The sequence below is a fragment of the Pseudophryne corroboree genome, chromosome 4 (assembly GCF_028390025.1).
Source record: "Pseudophryne corroboree isolate aPseCor3 chromosome 4, aPseCor3.hap2, whole genome shotgun sequence".
Lineage (NCBI taxonomy): Eukaryota > Metazoa > Chordata > Amphibia > Anura > Myobatrachidae > Pseudophryne > Pseudophryne corroboree.
Genome location: NC_086447.1, coordinates 513,117,624 through 513,140,792, shown reverse-complemented (window position 1 = coordinate 513,140,792; position 23,169 = coordinate 513,117,624). Strand labels below are relative to the sequence as shown.

General features: G+C 43.4%; 3 long non-coding RNA genes across 5 annotated transcripts; 2 read left to right on the top strand and 1 right to left on the bottom strand.

Annotated features, from left to right (window-relative positions):
- Positions 1–39: 39 nt before the first annotated feature.
- Positions 40–2,110, bottom strand: LOC134911563 (uncharacterized). Of its 2 annotated transcripts, none has more exons than XR_010176677.1 (4): positions 2,006–2,110; positions 1,713–1,831; positions 1,356–1,484; positions 40–421 (listed from the first exon to the last, which is right to left on the bottom strand). It is a non-coding gene; the product is annotated as an uncharacterized LOC134911563 (long non-coding RNA). The 2 variants fall into 2 exon arrangements; XR_010176676.1 differs by lacking the exon at positions 2,006–2,110 and adding an exon at positions 1,905–1,979.
- LOC134911562 (uncharacterized) lies at positions 778–21,856 on the top strand. Of its 2 annotated transcripts, none has more exons than XR_010176674.1 (3): positions 778–868; positions 3,786–3,906; positions 21,504–21,856. It is a non-coding gene; the product is annotated as an uncharacterized LOC134911562 (long non-coding RNA). The 2 variants fall into 2 exon arrangements; XR_010176675.1 differs by lacking the exon at positions 21,504–21,856 and adding an exon at positions 20,559–20,757.
- LOC134911561 (uncharacterized) lies at positions 2,683–3,401 on the top strand. Its single transcript, XR_010176673.1, has 3 exons — positions 2,683–2,757; positions 2,831–2,949; positions 3,178–3,401. It is a non-coding gene; the product is annotated as an uncharacterized LOC134911561 (long non-coding RNA).
- Positions 21,857–23,169: the final 1,313 nt, after the last annotated feature.

Below are 23,169 nucleotides of genomic sequence, written 5' to 3'. Positions count from 1 at the left end.
AACTTCTTCACTGGCTCACTTCTCCACACTTTTCACTGCATCATGAATAGACCCCTAAATGAAAACTCCCATCCAGTTTTTCAAGTGGGAAGCATACTATTCGGGCAATGTATAAAACTGTGCATTTTTGTGACCACTATACTATACAGAGATCCTTTTTTTCTTCCATACAATATTGAGAGCATTGTTTATGGCTACCATACAATTCTAAGAGCGGATTTGTTACCACCATACAATAAAGACCGTAGAGAGCAGTTGACACAGACTTCGGTAAACAGCAGACTTCGGTAATGGGAGTGGCGACGTAGCATGATTTTGCTCCAGGTGCCTTGAAATTTTTACAGTAGTTTAGTATTGTATAGACCTTGACTTCTGGCAAAAATATGTATTTTACCATGTTGCCAAACAGAAATATTTAGTTCTAAAATGGGTAAAGTGTAGAAAAAAATATAAATGTTAAAGTCTTAAAATGGTGAGGCACAAATCTCAGACCTCAGCAGTTTTTACAACAAATTACTGATTGTCCCAAGGCTCTCCCGCCTCCCAGTCCTGAGATATTTGCATGAGAAAACATGAGAATCTGTGTCATGATTTAAAGATGCCATTTAGCATATAGTGGTGATAACTGACAAAACTATTTTTTTGGAACTAGTCATACAGCTTGTGTTGGGCCACTTCATCTGTACAAAGCTGACTGCTTGGCCTGTCACATTACCTATAGATTACCACAATGATGTCACAGTACCAGTGATGTCACAGTACCAGTGTTGCCACTTGTAAGTGTATATGGAGCATGACCTGCTCAGTGTGTTGGAAGCACTACATGGATCAGCTGCCTGAACCAGAGCCGGAGGTGATCAGCAGGACAGTAAGTAATAACTGCTAACTGCTAAACCTAACCAACATATTAGGAAATAATACATAGTTCCTCGGGTGTCAGATACAAATGTAAAACTTGTGGATTCTCCCATTTAATTTATTTATATTATTGTCTTTAAAGGGGGTTAATAAATTATCATCTATCACAGACAAATGACCCTCAGCAGCTGCCTAGTTGGGTCCCGAAGAAAGAGTGAACCTCTGGATTAACAACCTTTAAGACTATTGGAGCTGTGTATATTTGTAGTGCCGGACCTCCCTCTATGTATTGCTACACTGCTGGAAGGGCACAGGGACAAGTTCTCCACTGGCAATATGCTGAGTACTAGGCATCTGATCGGCAATAAATAAATATATTATATATATATATATATATATACACACGGTATATACACAGTATATATATATACACACACAGTATATATATATATATATATATATACCACAACAACCACCTAGGTGGAAGGTGCACTCACGCCCAGAAATTAGTCTCTGAAGTCACTTGTAAATTCAGTATATTTTTATTCGGGTTCACTGTTGATGCCGTATTTCATCGACGTTTCGGTCCTTATGCGGACCTTTATCAAGATTGGCACTTAAATCACCTATACAATCAGAAACAGTTACAATTAATATGTATAAGAACCCAGATTTATTCAACACCAACACCACCAGTGCCTCCCAGGCCCTGAAGACTGTCACAAAAACCAGAAAACGTATTAAAAAGCTGTTTTTTTATATATGTAAAAAAGAGATACTTGGAAATAATCCACGTGTGATGAAAGAGACACCTCCACCGTTAGGACTATCTGTTTAGATAGGCAAATGATTACCTGGACGGCAAGCCAGATCACTCAGATGTGTGGAATGGCCTTCAAAGTTGGCAACATGCCTGATCACATAATGAAGTTAAAAAGCCTATAACGTAGGGGAAGCTGCAAGGCGTAGTCACCTATTAGATAAATAACAGAGTAACTACACCATAAGAAAATACACTAACAACGTCATTTTGGAAAAGATCATACCTAGTTACATGTAGAAATAGCTCATGGCAGCTTGTGGGCTCTGTACATGTGTCAGACACTCAGTCTGTAAGGAGGCACAACAGGAAAAAATAATCACCAACCGTAATCATGTGTCAGAAGGGAGCTGCAGGAGAGCCATACTCACTGCTCAAGTGTCCAGAGCCAAATGGAAGCTGCATAAAGTTCAGCCTCAGCTGAGCACTATTTAAGGATCAACCACAGGAAGTGCCAATTAGGGAGATTAGTATAAACCCAGTCTCTCATTAACTGATCACCTCTCAGATAACTAACTCAGACCAACTGGGAAAAACGTTACAGGGTTCACAGGACAGGCAGTGGCTATCGCTAACGCACGGCTACTTAAATGAGTGTATTTTAACGATTTAGAAGGGCAACTGCCGGAGACGCGTCTTTTGCGTTCCACCGACGGTGGAACGCAAAAGACGCGTCTCCGGCAGTTGCCCTTCTAAATCGTTAAAATACACTCATTTAAGTAGCCGTGCGTTAGCGATAGCCACTGCCTGTCCTGTGAACCCTGTAACGTTTTTCCCAGTTGGTCTGAGTTAGTTATCTGAGAGGTGATCAGTTAATGAGAGACTGGGTTTATACTAATCTCCCTAATTGGCACTTCCTGTGGTTGATCCTTAAATAGTGCTCAGCTGAGGCTGAACTTTATGCAGCTTCCATTTGGCTCTGGACACTTGAGCAGTGAGTATGGCTCTCCTGCAGCTCCCTTCTGACACATGATTACGGTTGGTGATTATTTTTTCCTGTTGTGCCTCCTTACAGACTGAGTGTCTGACACATGTACAGAGCCCACAAGCTGCCATGAGCTATTTCTACATGTAACTAGGTATGATCTTTTCCAAAATGACGTTGTTAGTGTATTTTCTTATGGTGTAGTTACTCTGTTATTTATCTAATAGGTGACTACGCCTTGCAGCTTCCCCTACGTTATAGGCTTTTTAACTTCATTATGTGATCAGGCATGTTGCCAACTTTGAAGGCCATTCCACACATCTGAGTGATCTGGCTTGCCGTCCAGGTAATCATTTGCCTATCTAAACAGATAGTCCTAACGGTGGAGGTGTCTCTTTCATCACACGTGGATTATTTCCAAGTATCTCTTTTTTACATATATAAAAAAACAGCTTTTTAATACGTTTTCTGGTTTTTGTGACAGTCTTCAGGGCCTGGGAGGCACTGGTGGTGTTGGTGTTGAATAAATCTGGGTTCTTATACATATTAATTGTAACTGTTTCTGATTGTATAGGTGATTTAAGTGCCAATCTTGATAAAGGTCCGCATAAGGACCGAAACGTCGATGAAATACGGCATCAACAGTGAACCCGAATAAAAATATACTGAATTTACAAGTGACTTCAGAGACTAATTTCTGGGCGTGAGTGCACCTTCCACCTAGGTGGTTGTTGTGGTATATTGGTGGCCTCTCAGGTCATTAGGAGCACCCGCCGTCGTTATTATTTTTGATGAGAGTGCAGGATCTTCCAAGACTATATATATATATATATATATATATATATATATATATATATATATACATATGCATTATTATATATATATATATATATATATATATATATATATATACATATGCAGTATTATATATGTAGTAGTTCTAGCACTCAACCCGCTTTTAATATGCTCTGGTGCCTACCTATTTTATGTAAACATTATAATTATGCTGATCAATGTTCTTGCAGAAGTGTTTAATACTGCATTATTCCTTTAGATTATAATTGCCCGGTTCTTATTTTTATGCATTTTTCCCCCAAAATTTTGTATTATAATGTCTATGTTTAGTCACATGTTTTTGATATAGGTGAAGCACTATTCATATCACATTATTTCTGTATGTAGACTGCACGACACGGTTGTTAGGCAGCTCCCGTAAGATGATGTCACAGAGCTGAATGATGTCACAGAGCATGTGAAGCACAGCTCCTGCATACAGCTCCGGAATGCACTGCGATGGCTCCAGGTAAGTGCAGCTGAAAGTTAGGATTTTGTTTTTGTCTATATCTACAGTATGTGCACATTTTATTGTTCACATTGAAGCCGAGTGGTCCTCGTTGAAAATGTGAAATGTGCGATTAAACAGGATCTTTTTGTCACATTCAAGAGAGGAAAAGGAAAAATGTCCTGGGAGTGGTGCATACAGAAAAAGGTTATTAATGTTATGAAAAAATAAATTTTATTAGGGCTTATGTGAGAAAGGTAATAAAAAGAAAAAAAAAGAAAAAAATGTTGAGGGAACGTTTTGTTGATCCAAATGACCCAAAGGTGTGTCACATATAGGGGGATATTCAATTATCCGCAAATTCGCTGCAATTTTGCGCCCGGAAATTTTTCGCGGCAATCGGCCGAAAATTGCCGCGAAAACGCTCCGTTTTTCGACCTATTCAATTCCGACCGGGTTTCACGTGAAAATTCTTGCAGTGAAAAGTGCAGGTGAAAATGGGGAAATCAGCCTGTACCCCAAAAAATGCTAAACTAACATAGGAAAACAGAAGAGAAGTGTGTTAGAGATCACATTAGAGCGTTTTTGGGGACTTAAATTGTGTGAAATGGCTGTTATATGCATTTTTTTAAAAATGCAAAAAAATTATAGAAAGCTATTTTTTTTAGCAAAATAAATGCTCTCATTAAATTTGGGGTACATGAAAATGGGTATAAGTATATATTTGGGTCATTTTAGGGTACTTTTAAAAAAAGTGGAAACAGACTGATTACTCCCATCTGCAAGCCTAAAAAACACCTGTCCCACTCATAAAGCACCCCAATATACCTGTCCCATACCTTGAACCCCAATTTCCATGACTTTTTACTTTTTCACCCCAAAAATGACATGTCATTATTGGCCAATTAAAAATAATTAAAAACTTCAACGTGCCTAATTAGTCATTAAGGGGGGTGTCCCAGGAGTTCTGTACCATATCCAAACATTTTTACCTTAAAATAGTGACTTTTCCCAACTTTTCACCTGCTTCAGAGAAGGTGAAGTGAAATTAGTGAAAAAATGATCACCGATAAATTTTCCAGGATAATTGAATAGCCTGTAATTGCGTTTCACGTGAAAAGTCAGTTTTTTCACCCGAAAACCGGACTTTTCAAGTGAAAAGTCCGTTATCACTGCTAATTGAATATACCCCATAGTGTACATCCTTACAAAACATCATGGGTCTTTGCATAGCAAATGGGAGCCTTATCACCCAGATATTTTTCCTTTGACCACAATACTAGATTTTTTGATAGAAAAAGGAATGTTTTTTTGCATAAAGAAGCAAAAACTTACATAGACATTACACACATGTTGCAGCACAGCTAAAACACAATACAAATACATAGGGTATAATACATTTAAATACTGCAGCATAAGGCAAGCATACACTATAAATCATGTCATGTACTATGCATATAAAATATAACAAATACAACAGTTAATAAGGCTATGGGTGTGGAGGGTAAGAGGGTGAGGGTGGGGGAGTCACAAGCCCAAAGCTTGGGTTTCAAACCTGCGACAGACTGACTCTTAATGTACAATACATGCAGGGGTGTATCTGCCTATTGGCCAGGATGGCACTCGCCAGGGGCGCCAGGCAAGGAGGGGGCGCCGCCTGGCTGTGCCACCCGCGGCCAAAGGATAGAAAAGCAGTACTGTCAGACTGTACCTGGTGAGAGTCTGTTACTGCTGGAGCGGCGCTGGTGTCCGGCAGCACCGCACTTGTAATCAGACTCAAAATAAACTACAGCTCCCAGCAGCCCTTGTTGCTGGGAGCTCCTGGCAGCAAGGGCTGCTGGGAACTAGAGATGAGCGCCTGAAATTTTTCGGGTTTTGGTTTTGGGTTCGGTTCCGCGGCCGTGTTTTGGGTTCGACCGCGTTTTGGCAAAACCTCACCGAATTTTTTTTGTCGGATTCGGGTGTGTTTTGGATTCGGGTGTTTTTTTTAAAAAACACTAAAAAACAGCTTAAATCATAGAATTTGGGGGTCATTTTGATCCCATATTATTATTAACCTCAAAAACCATAATTTCCACTCATTTTCAGTCTATTCTGAATACCTCACACCTCACAATATTATTTTTAGTCCTAAAATTTGCACCAAGGTCGCTGGATGACTAAGCTAAGCGACACTAGTGGCCGACACAAACACCTGGCCCATCTAGGAGTGGCACTGCAGTGTCACGCAGGATGTCCCTTCCAAAAAACCCTCCCCAATCAGCACATGACGCAAAGAAAAAAAGAGGCGCAATGAGGTAGCTGACTGTGTGAGTAAGATAAGCGACCCTAGTGGCCGACACAAACACCGGGCCCATTTAGGAGTGGCACTGCAGTGTCACGCAGGATGTCCCTTCCAAAAAACCCTCCCCAATCAGCACATGACGCAAAGAAAAAAAGAGGCGCAATGAGGTAGCTGACTGTGTGAGTAAGATTAGCGACCCTAGTGGCCGACACAAACACCGGGCCCATTTAGGAGTGGCACTGCAGTGTCACGCAGGATGTCCCTTCCAAAAAACCCTCCCCAATCAGCACATGACGCAAAGAAAAAAAGAGGCGCAATGAGGTAGCTGACTGTGTGAGTAAGATTAGCGACCCTAGTGGCCGACACAAACACCGGGCCCATTTAGGAGTGGCACTGCAGTGTCACGCAGGATGTCCCTTCCAAAAAACCCTCCCCAATCAGCACATGACGCAAAGAAAAAAAGAGGCGCAATGAGGTAGCTGACTGTGTGAGTAAGATTAGCGACCCTAGTGGCCGACACAAACACCGGGCCCATTTAGGAGTGGCACTGCAGTGTCACGCAGGATGTCCCTTCCAAAAAACCCTCCCCAATCAGCACATGACGCAAAGAAAAAAAGAGGCGCAATGAGGTAGCTGACTGTGTGAGTAAGATTAGCGACCCTAGTGGCCGACACAAACACCGGGCCCATTTAGGAGTGGCACTGCAGTGTCACGCAGGATGTCCCTTCCAAAAAACCCTCCCCAATCAGCACATGACGCAAAGAAAAAAAGAGGCGCAATGAGGTAGCTGACTGTGTGAGTAAGATTAGCGACCCTAGTGGCCGACACAAACACCGGGCCCATTTAGGAGTGGCACTGCAGTGTCACGCAGGATGTCCCTTCCAAAAAACCCTCCCCAATCAGCACATGACGCAAAGAAAAAAAGAGGCGCAATGAGGTAGCTGACTGTGTGAGTAAGATTAGCGACCCTAGTGGCCGACACAAACACCGGGCCCATTTAGGAGTGGCACTGCAGTGTCACGCAGGATGTCCCTTCCAAAAAACCCTCCCCAATCAGCACATGACGCAAAGAAAAAAAGAGGCGCAATGAGGTAGCTGACTGTGTGAGTAAGATTAGCGACCCTAGTGGCCGACACAAACACCGGGCCCATTTAGGAGTGGCACTGCAGTGTCACGCAGGATGTCCCTTCCAAAAAACCCTCCCCAATCAGCACATGACGCAAAGAAAAAAAGAGGCGCAATGAGGTAGCTGACTGTGTGAGTAAGATTAGCGACCCTAGTGGCCGACACAAACACCGGGCCCATTTAGGAGTGGCACTGCAGTGTCACGCAGGATGTCCCTTCCAAAAAACCCTCCCCAAACAGCACATGACGCAAAGAAAAATAAAAGAAAAAAGAGGTGCAAGATGGAATTGTCCTTGGGCCCTCCCACCCACCCTTATGTTGTATAAACAAAACAGGACATGCACACTTTAACCAACCCATCATTTCAGTGACAGGGTCTGCCACACGACTGTGACTGATATGACGGGTTGGTTTGGACCCCCCCCAAAAAAGAAGCAATTAATCTCTCCTTGCACAAACTGGCTCTACAGAGGCAAGATGTCCACCTCATCATCACCCTCCGATATATCACCGTGTACATCCCCCTCCTCACAGATTATCAATTCGTCCCCACTGGAATCCACCATCTCAGCTCCCTGTGTACTTTGTGGAGGCAATTGCTGCTGGTCAATGTCTCCGCGGAGGAATTGATTATAATTCATTTTAATGAACATCATCTTCTCCACATTTTCTGGATGTAACCTCGTACGCCGATTGCTGACAAGGTGAGCGGCGGCACTAAACACTCTTTCGGAGTACACACTTGTGGGAGGGCAACTTAGGTAGAATAAAGCCAGTTTGTGCAATGGCCTCCAAATTGCCTCTTTTTCCTGCCAGTATAAGTATGGACTGTGTGACGTGCCTACTTGGATGCGGTCACTCAAATAATCCTCCACCATTCTTTCAATGGTGAGAGAATCATATGCAGTGACAGTAGACGACATGTCCGTAATCGTTGTCAGGTCCTTCAGTCCGGACCAGATGTCAGCATCAGCAGTCGCTCCAGACTGCCCTGCATCACCGCCAGCGGGTGGGCTCGGAATTCTGAGCCTTTTCCTCGCACCCCCAGTTGCGGGAGAATGTGAAGGAGGAGATGTTGACAGGTCGCGTTCCGCTTGACTTGACAATTTTCTCACCAGCAGGTCTTTCAACCCCAGCAGACTTGTGTCTGCCGGAAAGAGAGATCCAAGGTAGGCTTTAAATCTAGGATCGAGCACGGTGGCCAAAATGTAGTGCTCTGATTTCAACAGATTGACCACCCGTGAATCCTTGTTAAGCGAATTAAGGGCTCCATCCACAAGTCCCACATGCCTAGCGGAATCGCTCCGTGTTAGCTCCTCCTTCAATGTCTCCAGCTTCTTCTGCAAAAGCCTGATGAGGGGAATGACCTGACTCAGGCTGGCAGTGTCTGAACTGACTTCACGTGTGGCAAGTTCAAAGGGCATCAGAACCTTGCACAACGTTGAAATCATTCTCCACTGCGCTTGAGACAGGTGCATTCCACCTCCTATATCGTGCTCAATTGTATAGGCTTGAATGGCCTTTTGCTGCTCCTCCAACCTCTGAAGCATATAGAGGGTTGAATTCCACCTCGTTACCACTTCTTGCTTCAGATGATGGCAGGGCAGGTTCAGTAGTTTTTGGTGGTGCTCCAGTCTTCTGTACGTGGTGCCTGTACGCCGAAAGTGTCCCGCAATTTTTCTGGCCACCGACAGCATCTCTTGCACGCCCCTGTCGTTTTTTAAATAATTCTGCACCACCAAATTCAAGGTATGTGCAAAACATGGGACGTGCTGGAATTTGCCCATATTTAATGCACACACAATATTGCTGGCGTTGTCCGATGCCACAAATCCACAGGAGAGTCCAATTGGGGTAAGCCATTCCGCGATGATCTTCCTCAGTTGCCGTAAGAGGTTTTCAGCTGTGTGCGTATTCTGGAAACCGGTGATACAAAGCGTAGCCTGCCTAGGAAAGAGTTGGCGTTTGCGAGATGCTGCTACTGGTGCCGCCGCTGCTGTTCTTGCGGCGGGAGTCCATACATCTACCCAGTGGGCTGTCACAGTCATATAGTCCTGACCCTGCCCTGCTCCACTTGTCCACATGTCCGTGGTTAAGTGGACATTGGGTACAACTGCATTTTTTAGGACACTGGTGAGTCTTTTTCTGACGTCCGTGTACATTCTCGGTATCGCCTGCCTAGAGAAGTGGAACCTAGATGGTATTTGGTAACGGGGGCACACTGCCTCAATAAATTGTCTAGTTCCCTGTGAACTAACGGCGGATACCGGACGCACGTCTAACACCAACATAGTTGTCAAGGCCTCAGTTATCCGCTTAGCAGGATGACTGCTGTGATATTTCATCTTCCTCGCAAAGGACTGTTGAACAGTCAATTGCTTACTGGAAGTAGTACAAGTGGGCTTACGACTTCCCCTCTGGGATGACCATCGACTCCCAGCAGCAACAACAGCAGCGCCAGCAGCAGTAGGCGTTACACGCAAGGATGCATCGGAGGAATCCCAGGCAGGAGAGGACTCGTCAGAATTGCCAGTGACATTGCCTGCAGGACTATTGGCATTCCTGGGGAAGGAGGAAATTGACACTGAGGGAGTTGGTGGGGTGGTTTGCGTGAGCTTGGTTACAAGAGGAAGGGATTTACTGGTCAGTGGACTGCTTCCGCTGTCACCCAAAGTTTTTGAACTTGTCACTGACTTATTATGAATGCGCTGCAGGTGACGTATAAGGGAGGATGTTCCGAGGTGGTTAACGTCCTTACCCCTACTTATTACAGCTTGACAAAGGGAACACACGGCTTGACACCTGTTGTCCGCATTTCTGTTGAAATAGTTCCACACCGAAGAGCTGATTTTTTTGGTATTTTCACCAGGCATGTCAACGGCCATATTCCTCCCACGGACAACAGGTGTCTCCCCGGGTGCCTGACTTAAACAAACCACCTCACCATCAGAATCCTCCTGGTCAATTTCCTCCCCAGCGCCAGCAACACCCATATCCTCCTCATCCTGGTGTACTTCAACACTGACATCTTCAATCTGACTATCAGGAACTGGACTGCGGGTGCTCCTTCCAGCACTTGCAGGGGGCGTGCAAATGGTGGAAGGCGCATGCTCTTCACGTCCAGTGTTGGGAAGGTCAGGCATCGCAACCGACACAATTGGACTCTCCTTGTGGATTTGGGATTTCGAAGAACGCACAGTTCTTTGCGGTGCTACTGCTTTTGCCAGCTTGAGTCTTTTCATTTTTCTAGCGAGAGGCTGAGTGCCTCCATCCTCATGTGAAGCTGAACCACTAGCCATGAACATAGGCCAGGGCCTCAGCCGTTCCTTGCCACTCCGTGTGGTAAATGGCATATTGGCAAGTTTACGCTTCTCCTCCGACAATTTTATTTTAGGTTTTGGAGTCCTTTTTTTACTGATATTTGGTGTTTTGGATTTGACATGCTCTGTACTATGACATTGGGCATCGGCCTTGGCAGACGACGTTGCTGGCATTTCATCGTCTCGGCCATGACTAGTGGCAGCAGCTTCAGCACGAGGTGGAAGTGGATCTTGATCTTTCCCTAATTTTGGAACCTCAACATTTTTGTTCTCCATATTTTAATAGGCACAACTAAAAGGCACCTCAGGTAAACAATGGAGATGGATGGATACTAGTATACAATTATGGACGGACTGCCGAGTGCCGACACAGAGGTAGCTACAGCCGTGAACTACCGTACTGTGTCTGCTGCTAATATAGACTGGTTGATAAAGAGATGTCGTAGTATGTATGTATGAAGAAGAAAGAAAAAAAAACCACGGTTAGGTGGTATACAATTATGGACGGACTGCCGAGTGCCGACACAGAGGTAGCCACAGCCGTGAACTACCGTACTGTACTGTGTCTGCTGCTAATATAGACTGGTTGATAAAGAGATGTCGTAGTATGTATGTATGAAGAAGAAAGAAAAAAAAACCACGGGTAGGTGGTATACAATTATGGACGGACTGCCGAGTGCCGACACAGAGGTAGCCACAGCCGTGAACTACCGTACTGTACTGTGTCTGCTGCTAATATAGACTGGTTGATAAAGAGATGTAGTATGTATGTATAAAGAAGAAAGAAAAAAAACCACGGGTAGGTGGTATACAATTATGGATGGACTGCCGAGTGCCGACACAGAGGTAGCCACAGCCGTGAACTACCGTACTGTACTGTGTCTGCTGCTAATATAGACTGGTTGATAAAGAGATGTCGTAGTATGTATGTATGAAGAAGAAAGAAAAAAAAACCACGGTTAGGTGGTATACAATTATGGACGGACTGCCGAGTGCCGACACAGAGGTAGCCACAGCCGTGAACTACCGTACTGTACTGTGTCTGCTGCTAATATAGACTGGTTGATAAAGAGATGTCGTAGTATGTATGTATAAAGAAGAAAGAAAAAAAAACCACGGTTAGGTGGTATACAATTATGGACGGACTGCCGAGTGCCGACACAGAGGTAGCCACAGCCGTGAACTACCGTACTGTACTGTGTCTGCTGCTAATATAGACTGGTTGATAAAGAGATGTCGTAGTATGTATGTATGAAGAAGAAAGAAAAAAAAAACCACGGTTAGGTGGTATACAATTATGGACGGACTGCCGAGTGCCGACACAGAGGTAGCCACAGCCGTGAACTACCGTATTGTACTGTGTCTGCTGCTAATATAGACTGGTTGATAAAGAGATGTAGTAGTATGTATGTATAAAGAAGAAAGAAAAAAAAACCACGGGTAGGTGGTATACAATTATGGATGGACTGCCGAGTGCCGACACAGAGGTAGCTACAGCCGTGAACTACCGTACTGTGTCTGCTGCGACTGGATGATAAATAATGATATAAAAAATATATATATATCACTACTGCAGCCGGACAGGTATATATATTATATAATGACGGACCTGCTGGACACTGTCTGTCAGCAGAATGAGTTTTTTATAGAATAAAAAAAAAAACACCACACAAGTGAAGTCACACGATGAGTGTTTAACTTTTTCAGGCAATCACAATATAGTATACTACTAACTATACTGGTGGTCAGTGTGGTCAGGTCACTGGTCAGTCACACTGGCAGTGGCACTCCTGCAGCAAAAGTGTGCACTGTTTAATTTTAATATAATATGTACTCCTGGCTCCTGCTATAACCTATAACTGGCACTGCAGTGCTCCCCAGTCTCCCCCACAATTATAAGCTGTGTGAGCTGAGCACAGTCAGATATATAATATATACATAGATGATGCAGCACACTGGGCTGAGCAGTGCACACAGATATGGTATGTGACTGTCTTGTACTCCTGGCTCCTGCTATAACCTATAACTGGCACTGCAGTGCTCCCCAGTCTCCCCCACAATTATAAGCTGTGTGAGCTGAGCACAGTCAGATATATAATATATACATAGATGATGCAGGCATGCAGCACACTGGGCTGAGCAGTGCACACAGATATGGTATGTGACTGAGTCACTGTGTGTACCGTTTTTTTCAGGCAGAGAACGGATATATTAAATAAAACAACTGCACTGCTGGTGGTCACTGTGGTCAGTCACTAAACTCTGCACTCTCTTCTACAGTATCAGCCTCAGGTCAATCTCTCTCTCTCTCTCCTAATCTAAATGGAGAGGACGCCAGCCACGTCCTCTCCCTATCAATCTCAATGCACGTGTGAAAATGGCGGCGACGCGCGGCTCCTTATATAGAATCCGAGTCTCGCGAGAATCCGACAGCGTCATGATGACGTTCGGGCGCGCTCGGGTTAACCGAGCAAGGCGGGAAGATCCGAGTCGCTCGGACCCGTGAAAAAAAACATGAAGTTCGTGCGGGTTCGGATTCAGAGAAACCGAACCCGCTCATCTCTACTGGGAACTGTAGTTTATTGTGAGTCTGCTTACAAATACGGTGCTGCCGGACACTAGTCTGATCACTAGTGCAGTGCGGTGCTGCCGGACACTAGTCTGATCACTAGTGCAGTGCGGTGCTGCCGGACACTAGTCTGATCACTAGTGCAGTGCCGTGCTGACGGACACCGGCGCCGCAGCGGCAGTAACAGACTCTCACCAGGTACACAGCAATTGTTATATAGCACAGTGCTATAGATCTATTTGTTGTTGAAGATAATAAAAAAGTGTCAGTGTTTGGGAGAAGGGACTGTAGAATCTGGAAATCTACATGATTTTCATGCATGTTAGATGTAAGTAAGTAGTAAGTGAAAACTTTAACTTGTTGAGTGTAATAAAGAAAATACATATCTTACCTATTTCAAGGCCATGTTCAAGGAAACGTATATCAGTTAATTGTATAATTGATCATTTTATCTTGAAAGTGATGGCACCCTGATGTTTTTTCTAACAGGAAGTACTTCTACCATCCAACTAATAGTGTTTGGTTAATGGCTGGGTCCATTTGAGGCTCATCTCACTGCAGCTCATTAGCATTTCATTCAGGATGCAGTCAAGATGCCGGCATTTGGCATCCCGGCGATCGGAAAGCTGACGCCAGCATCCCGACACTGCTCGGAATGCTGATGCTGGCATCCCAACATAGATAGCGATGCAGAATTGCAAAATCCGGATTGAGTTGGTGCCAAAGTCTGTACTGGCAAGCCACGTGGTAGGGTTAGGGTTAGGCTGCGAGGGCGGGAGGGCTAGGGTTAGGCTGCAGGGAGGGAGATTAGGAAGGGTGGGTTAGGGTTAGGCACCACTGAAGAAGCTTTTGGGGGAGGGGGGCAGGTTAAGGTCAGGCTGTGGGAAAGGTGGGTTAGGGGGGAGGGATGGTGTAACGTGAATACGAGACACTACTGTGCCGTGTAATGTGAATGAGGGACACTACTGTGTGGCATAATTTGAATTGGAAGTACTATTGTGTCCACACCCTTCCCCCACAAGACCATGCCCCATTTCCAATACTCACACCTTATTCCAAATGTGTGTAGGGGGGGCGCCAGCCCCTTACTTTGCCAGGGGCGCTCGGACCCCTAGATACACCCCTGAATACATGCTCTCTACCAGCTGAGACACCCAGTAATCACAAGCCCAAAGCTCTATTAGGCTTCATTTACATAATACGATAATGCTGTATAATGGAGCAGATATAATCTCCTCTCATGCACAGTGCAAGTGACAGTAACAGAACATTCTGAGATCCACCCACAACAATGATATAACATGAGGGAGCGTCAGAGGTGATTCCACAATCAGTCAGAAGGGGCATGGTGTGTCTCAGTGTGTATCCGGGATGCAGGTGCCCACATGTGATCCGACTGCTGGTAGGCGTATAGAAACATAAAATGTGAGAGCAGATAAGAACCACATGGCCCATCTAGTCAGCCCATGTACACGCACACACTTACACACTACCTGCCAGTATAAGACAGCAACATTTTTTTTTTTATTTTTTTTTTACTTGAAGCCTGAGGTGCGTGGCTTAGAAAGCTACAATACTAGTTGAGTTAGATCTATTTATAACATGTATTAGGAATATACCTGGGTGGGTAAAAGACCACTATGCTGGCAGTATCTCTAGAACTCAGGGAGGCTGACTATAGACGCTTCTCGCTCTATTCATAGTGATCAGTCTTCCTAGTGTGGTCTAATTGTTATGTGGTCCCTTGTAGTCATGGGACAACAATGTTCAGGAAACGTTTTATTAACTTAAAATGACCCAAAAGTATGTCACATATAGAATGAATCCTTGCAAAGTATTGTGGGTCTTTGCATAACAAGTGGGAGTCCTTATCAACCAGATATTAGTTACTGCAATCACAGGACACGTTAGTCCGCAGGCTTGTGGGTAATGTATTACATATTACAATAGCATAGCACCAGAGGTATTGATTTCTAGTGTTATTCATTCATAGTAATACCGAGTGGAGCACATTGTAACACACAAACACACACACACACACACACACACACACACACACACACACACACACACACACACAGACACCCCCCCCCCCCCCTAATTGTATCCCAGATCTGGAATTTATACCCCTTCTAGGTGAGTATAACCAATCCGCATATAAATCTATGATAGACAGATCTGAGGACAGCACCGCGTCATTGATGGACGGAAGTGTGTCCAACCAGGGACCGCACAGTGTCGGTCAGGAGGGATTAGCCACTGAGGCTATAATGAGTTCATCCAAATATAGAGTAATCCAGTGCCTATGCTCAAGCGCCCGTTATGGTATTCGGGACACATTTATCCCCGTTCACACATATGCTGCGGATAATGCACAGATGAATTGCTCTCCTCATCCACTAAGTCCAAGCAGGGAGGGAGGGCAGTAAAAGTTTGGTTCTCAGGTCACGTGATCGGGATTACCATTCTGTGTATAGTCATGAATTCAGGATTCTACATCGATAGTTGATCTATTGCCGATAAGATATAACCTTTATAAGTATATGGATGTATATATAATTAGTAGGAATTCTGTCTCTCTCTATGCAAAATGGTACATGCATTTTTTAATAAAAAATACCAATATTGGGTAAGCATCCAAAGGTAGAAATGTAAATAGATTTTTATTTAAAACTGGTAATGACAAGTCAAAAATGCTAATATGTCTCAATGTAATGCTAATATAAAATAAATTAAATGAAAAACAATAACTTATTATAGATAGTGCAAAACATAATATAACGACAATATAGTGGTGTTAAGGTCTGACAGTATTATGGGAAGGATTTGATTTCCTGTACATAACTCAACAGTTAAAATGACCTCATCTATGATTAAATAAAATACATGATAAATATTAAGTGTGCGTGTTTTCTACTTAATTAAAATATTCATACAATTAGAATATGTAACATTTTGTTGTGCATAATGTGAAATTAAAAAGAAGTGTAACTATATAGGTGACATAATAAAAATGTGTATCTAGTGAGTGTGAAGATCTATTTGATCGAAAGGAAAAGCAATTATTATTTATAACTTAAATGATATGTTGATGAGCAGGGGTGGATTGGTACGCCGGGATGCCAGGACGGTTTGCTAGTGGGCTGAGCTCCATCCTCTGTGGTGGCCGTGCTCTCCCTCCCCGACAACGCCGGGCAGATTAATCTAATCTACTGCTGCCGCTGGACTCGCTTGAACCACGGCTATGAAGTTGGTGGATGCTGCCCACTATGCAAATAACCCAGCCGCAGCCAGCACAGAGAGACTCCAGGCAACACACATATCCAGGCCGACGGCCTCTCACTGCGCTGGCTGCAGCTGGGTTATTTGCATAGTGGGCGACATCCAGGAACTTCTCATAGCCGTGGCTGCAGCGAGTATCTGCGGTGGAGTGTGGAGTCTGTGGATAAGATGGCTGAGGAACAGCAGTTCTCTACCTGCTGCTGACCTCAGCTCTGAGCACGGACACCAGTGCAAGGAAGCAGGACCTTGGTAAGTTGGTGGGGGGCTGGCCGGCTTCGTTGATGGGAGGCAGCCCCTCTATTACTCACTACCCTAGCTCTCTCCAACCCCATGCTCGCACATTGACACACAGTCCCCTATATATACACACACACACACACACACACACACAGCACCTCATACACTGACACAAACACGGCCCCCTATACACCCAGCACCTCACACACTGACACACAGCCCCCTGTACCCAGCCTCTCACCAGAACCTCACACACTGCCCCTTATACCCAGCACCACAGACACTGCCCCCTGTACCCAGCACCTCACACACTGACACACAGCCCCCTGTACCCAGCACCTCACACACTGACACACACTGCCCCCTGTACCCAGCACCTCACACACTGACACACACTGCCCCCTGTACCCAGCACCACCACACTGTCACACTGCCCCCTGCACTCAGCACCACACACACTGACAGACAGACAGACAGACCCTGCACCCAGCCTCTCACCAGCACCTCACACACAGCCCCTGTACTCCGTACCACATACATTGCTCTCAGTACCCAGCACCTCACACACTGACGCACATCCCCCTGCACCCAGCCTCTCACCAGCACCTCACACACTGCCTCCTGTACCCAGCACCTCACACACTGACAGACAGCCCCCTGTACCCAGCCTCTCACCAGAACCTCACACACTGCCCCTTATACCCAGCACCACAGACACTGCCCCCTGTACCCAGCACCTCACACACTGACACACAGCCCCCTGTACCCAGCACCTCACACACTGACACACACTGCCCCCTGTACCCAGCACCTCACACACTGACACACACTGCCCCCTGTACCCAGCACCACCACACTGTCACACTGCCCCCTGCACTCAGCACCACACACACTGACAGACAGACAGACAGACCCTGCACCCAGCCTCTCACCAGCACCTCACACACAGCCCCTGTACTCCGCACCACATACATTGCTCTCAGTACCCAGCACCTCACACACTGACGCACATCCCCCTGCACCCAGCCTCTCACCAGCACCTCACACACTGCCTCCTGTACCCAGCACCTCACACACTGACAGACAGCCCCCTGCACCCAGCCTTTCACCAGCACCTCACACACTGCCCCCTGTACCCAGCACCTTACACACTGACACACAGACCCTGTACCCAGCACCACACACACTGACAGACAGCCCCCTGCATCCTACCCCTCACCAGCACCTCACACACTGCCCCCTGTACCCAGCACGTCACAAGCTGACACACTGCCCCCGTACCCAGACCTCTCCAGAACCACACACACTGTCCCCTGTACCCAGCACCTCACACACTGTCACACAGCCCCCTGCACCCAGCCGCTCACTAGCACCTCACACACTAACACAGGGAGAAAATACTGGCGCAGATGTCATTATAAAACTGAGATACATCATACTGCTATGTTGCAATGTCATACATTATTTTTGATATAGAACAATTCTTTGTCAGATAACAATATATAATTACTAGTAAATGAACCTAAGTGACCTGGCCTGTGCTGGGTCACCTCAGTCTGACGTCCTCTCTGCCCCATGACCTCTCTCTGCTGCTTTTATAAAATGTATACTTTGTTACGTGGTTTTATATGATGGAAAGTAATTCTGTTTCAGATTCCAATTTATGACCATCATGCATACTTTCTTAATACTTCATTAGATAATATTGTATAATCTAATACATAGAAATGTTATAGACTGTAGCCAGTGGGAGAGATCACTGACCTAACACACATGAATAGTACAGATCTGAACCTCCCTCTCCCCACTCATATACTGAATAGTGATGAGCGAGGTTCGGTTTTACTCGGTTTTACTCGGTTCTCAAAACGGCATCTTATTGGCTATCCAAAACACGTGACATCCGTGAGCCAATAAGATGCCGTTTTGAGAACCGAGTAAAACCGAGTAAAACCGAATCCGCTCATCACTAATACTGAACCTATTCTTTGGGAGTTCACAGGCATCACACACATAAAGCCATGAACACGGTCCCTATCTCTTCCCACCCACTTATCAGGAGTTATTCAATCACCACTATCTGGTCTTCATGGTTATATTGTGAGGTGAATGCTTTAACCTAAGGCATAACAATACTTATACACAGGCAAAAATGCATAAATCAGAAACCTATACCTGTTACATAACTAATTTAGTAACATAATGTTGCGGCATATTAAAACTTTTAATTGTGTTGCATAACAGAGTAATATATGTATACAATACACAGTCCTATAATAATGTATAACTCATCTATAAGAATGTTAAATCATGAAGTAAAACTGTAAAAGAGAACCATTGATAACAGTGATACGTGAAAATGTTAAACCGGTACAAAATATTTTGGCAGATAATACGTAACTGTGTTACCAAATAATGGCCCTCATTCCGAGTTGTTCGCTCGGTATTTTTCATCGCATCGCAGTGAAAATCCGCTTAGTACGCATGCGCAATGTTCGCACTGCGACTGCGCCAAGTAACTTTACTATGAAGAAAGTATTTTTACTCACGGCTTTTTCTTCGCTCCGGCGATCGTAATGTGATTGACAGGAAATGGGTGTTACTGGGCGGATACACGGCGTTTCAGGGGCGTGTGGCTGAAAACGCTACCGTTTCCGGAAAAAACGCAGGAGTGGCCGGGGAAACGGTGGGAGTGCCTGGGCGAACGCTGGGTGTGTTTGTGACGTCAACCAGGAACGACAAGCACTGAAATGATCGCACAGGCAGAGTAAGTCTGGAGCTACTCTGAAACTGCTAACTCGTTTGTAATCGCAATATTGCGCGTACGTCGGTCGCAATTTTAAGAAGCTAAGATTCACTCCCAGTAGGCGGCGGCTTAGCGTGTGTAACTCTGCTACATTCGCCTTGCGAGCGAACAACTCGGAATGAGGGCCCATGTTACAATGTAATATAATACTGCAGCTGTGTACAAATTAAACAGTTAAAAATAATAGTTAAATATAGGAAACTAATAATACTTTATGTCATATAATACTTTGGGGGATATTCAATTGTTTGAAAAGTCAGTTGGGTGTCTTTTTTTTCCTATCTAATAGACGGGGGGAAAAAACACCCAACCGACTTTTCAAACAATTGAATTCCCCCCATTATGTCATTGCGCATATTAACTGAATAGTTGTAGAGGTATGGCAGGGTTACTGATATGAGGCTCTTTGGAACCCCAGGATCATTTTAATGAATTTGCTGCATGAGAAATTCTTTTCATAATGTTCTAGCAGGAAGTGTCTGCTTGTCGACGTCTGTTAGTAGCACTTACCTGTCCGAAAAAGGATCATTACATGAAGGTTGCCAGCAACGCTGGATCTTTGACCCCTGAGATGACACTGTTTCTCATTTTTTGAAAGCCTTAATCTATAAAGATCATACTCAGTTGTCAAGAAACATCATTTTACATTTGCACCATTTTTGAGCCAATCAGGACTTCTTCCAATAAACAATCACAGTTTGTCACATTGAGCAAATCATGGATTGCGTGTTATTGATCCTCTTTTTCTCTCTTTCATTTCTTTACTGGTACTAGTTTAAGTCATATAACACTTTATGACCATTGTGCATATTAACGTAATACTTGCAGAGGTATGGCAGGGTTCCTGATGCGAGACTCTTTGGAACCCCAGGATGATTTCGAAAAATTAGCTGCATGAGAAATACTTTTCATAGTAAAAGCAGGAAGCGTCATATAACACTTTATGACCATTGTGCATATTAACGTAGTACTTGCAGAGTTCCTGATTTGAGACCCTTTTGAACTCCAGGATAATTTTTATGACTTGCTAAATTAGAAATTATTTTATAGTGTTGTAGCAGGAAGTGCCTGCTTGTCGACTTCTGTTAGTAGCACTTACCTGTTCGAAGATGGATCATTCCATGAAGGTTGCCACCACCGCTGGATGTTTGGCCCCTGAGAAGACACTGTGACTCATTTTTTGAAAGCTATTCTCAATAAAGATTCATACTCAGTTGGTCAGGAAATGTTATTTTAAGTTAGCACCATTTTTGAGACAATTAAGACTTTTTGCAATAAATCAGTTTGTCACAGTGAGCAAATCATGGACTGCGTGTTATTGAGCCTTTTTTTCACTTTTTCATTTATTAACTAGTTCTAGTAAGAAAGGCACAGTCTAGTAGTGGCAGTCAGAAACAGAAAATCTTTAGAAAAATAGGACCCTATAATCCAACCAATAATTATGCATAAACACAATACCTAGCCATTATATGCACTATGATGCCACATTTTAACAATGTATAGGTCTGTTACATTATTTTAGAGCTACAACAACTAACAGTGTATGTACCTAATACTTAAAAATGCTTTAACCTAAGGCATATCAATGCTTTATACTGAGTCAACAGTATGTAAATCAGCTACATACTGTATAAGTGTTACATAAGTTTAGTTACAAAATCCTGCCACATCTTAAAACTTAAAATTTTGATGCATAACAGTGTAATATATATACATAATACACAGACCTATAACAATCTATAACTCATATATAAGAATGCTAAATCATGAAGTAAAAGTGTAGAAGATAACCATGCATAACAGTGATACATGAAAACTGCAAACAGGTACAAAATGCTTTGGCAGTTATTTTGATTTATTTTGTTATCAAATAATATAATACAATATAATACTGCAGCTGTGTACAATTTAAGCAGTGATAATTAAATATAGGAAATTAATACTATGTCATATAACACGTTATGACCATTGTGCATATTAATGTAATACTTGCAGAGGTGTGGCAGGGTTCTTGATGTGGGACTCCTTGGTACCCCAGTATCGTTACTATGAATTTGCTGCATGAAAAATTAATTTCAAAGCATTGAAGCAGGAAGTGTCGACTTCTGTTAGTAGAACTTACCTGTCCGAAGAAAGATCATTCCATAAAGGTTGCCAACAACGCTGGATCTTTGGCCACTGAGAAGACACTGTTTCTCACTGTTTGAAAGCCCTAATCAATAAAAATTCATACTCAGTTGTCATGAAACATGATTTAAATTGTAACCATTTATGAGCCTATCAAGACTTCTTACAATAAACAATCACAGTTTGTCACAGTGAACAAATCATGGATTGCGTTTTATTGAGCCGCTTTTTCTCTCTTTCATTTCTTATCTGGTACTAGTTTAAGTCATATAACACTTTATGACTATTGTGCATATTAACGTAATACTTGCAGAGGTATGGCAGGGTTCCTTATGCGAGACTCTTTGGAACCCCAGGATGATTTCGAAAAATCAGCTGCATGAGAAATACTTTTCATAGTAAAAGCAGGAAGTGTCTGCTTGTCGATGTGTTCTAGTAGCACTATACGGTCGGAAGAAGGATCATTCCATGAAGGTTGCCACCACTGCTGGATCTTTGGCCCCTGAGTAGACACTGTTACTAATTTTTTGAAAGATTTAATCAATAAAGATTCATACTCAGTTGGTCAGGAAATGTCGTTTTAAATTTGAACCATTTTTGAGCCAATCAGGACTTTTTCCAATAAACATTCACAGTTTGTCACATTGAGCAAATCTTGGTTTGTGTGTTATTGAGCCTCTTTTTCTCTCTTTCATTTCTTAACTGGTACTAGTTTAAGTCATATAACACTTTATGACCATTGTGCATATTAACGTAGTACTTGCAGAGTTCCTGATTTGAGACCCTTTGGAACTCCAGGATCATTTTTATGACTTGCTAAATTAGAAATTATTTTATAGTGTTGTAGCAGGAAGTGCCTGCTTGTCAACTTCTGTTAGTAGCACTTACCTGTTCGAAGATGGATCATTCCATGAAGGTTGCCACCACCGCTGGATGTTTGGCCCCTAAGAAAACACTGTTACTCATTTTTTGAAAGCTATAATCAATAAAGATTCATACTCAGCTGGTCAGGAAATGTTATTTTAAATTAGCACCATTTTTGAGCCAATTAAGACTTTTTGCAATAAATCAGTTTGTCACAGTGAGCAAATCAAGGACTGCGTGTTACTGAGCCACTTTTTCATTACTTAACTAGTTCTAGTAAGAAAGGCACAGTCTAGTAGTGGCAGTCAGAAACAGAAAATCTTTAGAAAAATAGGACCCTATAATCCAACCAATAATTATGCATAAACACAATACCTAGCCATTATATGCACTATGATGCCACATTTTAACAATGTATAGGTCTGTTACATTATTTTAGATATACAACAACTAACAGTGTATGTACCTAATACTTAAAAATGCTTTAACCTAAGGCATATCAATGCTTTATACAGAGTCAACAGTATGTAAATCAGCTACATACTGTATAAGTGTTACATAAGTTTAGTTACAAAATCCTGCCGCATCTTAAAACTTAAAATGATGCATAACAGTGTAATATATATACATAATACACAGACTTATAACAATCTATAACTCATATATAAGA